Source organism: Eleutherodactylus coqui, chromosome 11 (genome assembly GCF_035609145.1).
Source record: "Eleutherodactylus coqui strain aEleCoq1 chromosome 11, aEleCoq1.hap1, whole genome shotgun sequence".
NCBI lineage: Eukaryota > Metazoa > Chordata > Amphibia > Anura > Eleutherodactylidae > Eleutherodactylus > Eleutherodactylus coqui.
This window is the reverse complement of record NC_089847.1, coordinates 55,755,532-55,758,031: the sequence shown is the minus strand read 5'-3', so window position 1 is coordinate 55,758,031 and position 2,500 is coordinate 55,755,532. Positions and strand designations below refer to the sequence as shown.

The 2,500-nt window shown below is 42.2% G+C and overlaps 1 non-coding gene across 1 annotated transcript; it reads left to right on the top strand.

Moving 5' to 3' along the window:
• The first annotated feature begins 416 nt into the window (after positions 1-416).
• On the top strand, positions 417-488 carry TRNAQ-UUG (transfer RNA glutamine (anticodon UUG)). Its single transcript has one exon. It is a non-coding gene; the product is annotated as a tRNA-Gln (tRNA).
• The last annotated feature ends 2,012 nt before the right edge of the window (positions 489-2,500 follow it).

Sequence of the window (2,500 nt, the reverse complement as noted above, 5' to 3'; positions counted from 1 at the left end):
TCTATGTAAACCGGGAATATTAACAAGTATGTGGCTTGGTGTTCGTTTTTGCAAGTCACGGAAACAGTAATGTGTTCAAAGTGGAGTAAATATTGAGTGCTTTTTGCACGGCAAGCTTTCCACTGTGTTTGTCACGCAGGTTCAAATACTGCCAGCTACAATTTCCTTTGCTGATCTTCTTGATCCGTGGGAGTCAAAAAAAGCCTGCCAAATACATAACTTTCAACAAATGTGTCCCTTTGGAAATTTTCCTTAAGGCACAGATGGAATCCTTTAGATTAAATGTTTGCTGAAGTGATGGAAAGGGGTCAGAGTGTGGAAACTATCTAGTGCCTTTTGGACGACAATCTTTTCTCCAGTACAACTTTTCTAGGTATATTGCTCCCTCCTTTTAGGCTGATTTTAAATCAGTGTGTGGTTCCATGGTGTAATGGTTAGCACTCTGGACTTTGAATCCAGCGATCCGAGTTCAAATCTCGGTGGAACCTCCATAATCACTTTAGCCGCACATGCCTTCTCTGACTTTTGCTAATGCTGTATAGTCATAGGCCCAAGCCCATTTCTAGAGTAGCTATGAGGCTTCTCATGTGTAGTTGTGGCCGAGCAGTTAAGGCGATGGACTAGAAATCCATTGAAGTCTCCCCGCGCAGGTTCAAATTCTGCCGACTATGTTAATATTTGCTGCTCTTCTATGTAAACCGGGAATATTAACAAGTATGTGGCTTGGTGTTGGTTTTTGCAAGTCACGGAAACAGTGATGTGTTCAAAGTGGAGTAAATATTGAGTGCTTTTTGCACGGCAAGCTTTCCACTGTGTTTGTCACGCAGGTTCAAATACTGCCGGCTACAATTTCCTTTGCTGATCTTCTTGATCCGTGGGAGTCAAAAAAAGCCTGCCAAATACGTAACTTTCAACAAATGTGTCCCTTTGGAAATTTTCCTTAAGGCACAGATGGAATCCTTTAGATTAAATGTTTGCTGAAGTGATGGAAAGGGGTCAGAGTGTGGAAACTATCTAGTGCCTTTTGGACGACAATCTTTTCTCCAGTACATCTTTTCTAGGTATATTACTCCCTCCTTTTAGGCTGATTTTAAATCAGTGTGTGGTTCCATAGTGTAATGGTTAGCACTCTGGACTTTGAATCCAGCGATCCGAGTTCAAATCTTGGTGGAACCTGCATAATCGCTTTAGCCGCACATGCCTTCCCTGACTTTTGCTAATGCTGTATAGTCATAGGCCCAAGCCCATTTCTAGAGTAGCTATGAGGCTTCTCATGTGTAGTTGTGGCCGAGCAGTTAAGGCGATGGACTAGAAATCCATTGAAGTCTCCCCGCGTAGGTTCAAATCCTGCTGACCAAGATAATATTTTCTGCTCTTCTATGTAAACCGGGAATATTAACAAGTGTGTGGCTTGGTGTTGGTTTTTGCAAGTCACGGAAACAGTAATGTGTTCAAAGTGGAGTAAATATTGAGTGCTTTTTGCACGGCAAGCTTTCCACTGCGTTTGTCACGCAGGTTCAAATACTGCCAGCTACAATTTCTTTTGCTGATCTTCTTGATCCGTGGGAGTCAAAAAAAGCCTGCCAAATACGTAACTTTCAACAAATGTGTCCCTTTGGAAATTTTCCTTAAGGCACAGATGGAATCCTTTAGATTAAATGTTTGCTGAAGTGATGGAAAGGGGTCAGAGTGTGGAAACTATCTAGTGCCTTTTGGACGACAATCTTTTCTCCAGTACAACTTTTCTAGGTATATTACTCCCTCCTTTTAGGCTGATTTTAACTCAGTGTGTGGTTCCAGCGATCCGAGTTCAAATCTCGGTGGAACCTCCATAATCACTTTAGCCGCACATGCCTTCTCTGACTTTTGCTAATGCTGTATAGTCATAGGCCCAAGCCCATTTCTAGAGTAGCTATGAGGATTCTCATGTGTAGTTGTGGCTGAGCAGTTAAGGCGATGGACTAGAAATCCATTGAAGTCTCCCCGCGCAGGTTCAAATTCTGCCGACTACGTTAATATTTGCTGCTCTTCTATGTAAACCGGGAATATTAACAAGTATGTGGCTTGGTGTTGGTTTTTGCAAGTCACGGAAACAGTAATGTGTTCAAAGTGGAGTAAATATTGAGTGCTTTTTGCACGGCAAGCTTTCCACTGCGTTTGTCACGCAGGTTCAAATACTGCCAGCTACAATTTCTTTTGCTGATCTTCTTGATCCGTGGGAGTCAAAAAAAGCCTGCCAAATACGTAACTTTCAACAAATGTGTCCCTTTGGAAATTTTCCTTAAGGCACAGATGGAATCCTTTAGATTAAATGTTTGCTGAAGTGATGGAAAGGGGTCAGAGTGTGGAAACTATCTAGTGCCTTTTGGACGACAATCTTTTCTCCAGTACAACTTTTCTAGGTATATTACTCCCTCCATTTAGGCTGATTTTAAATCAGTGTGTGGTTCCATGGTGTAATGGTTAGCACTCTGGACTTTGAATCCAGCGATCCGAGTTC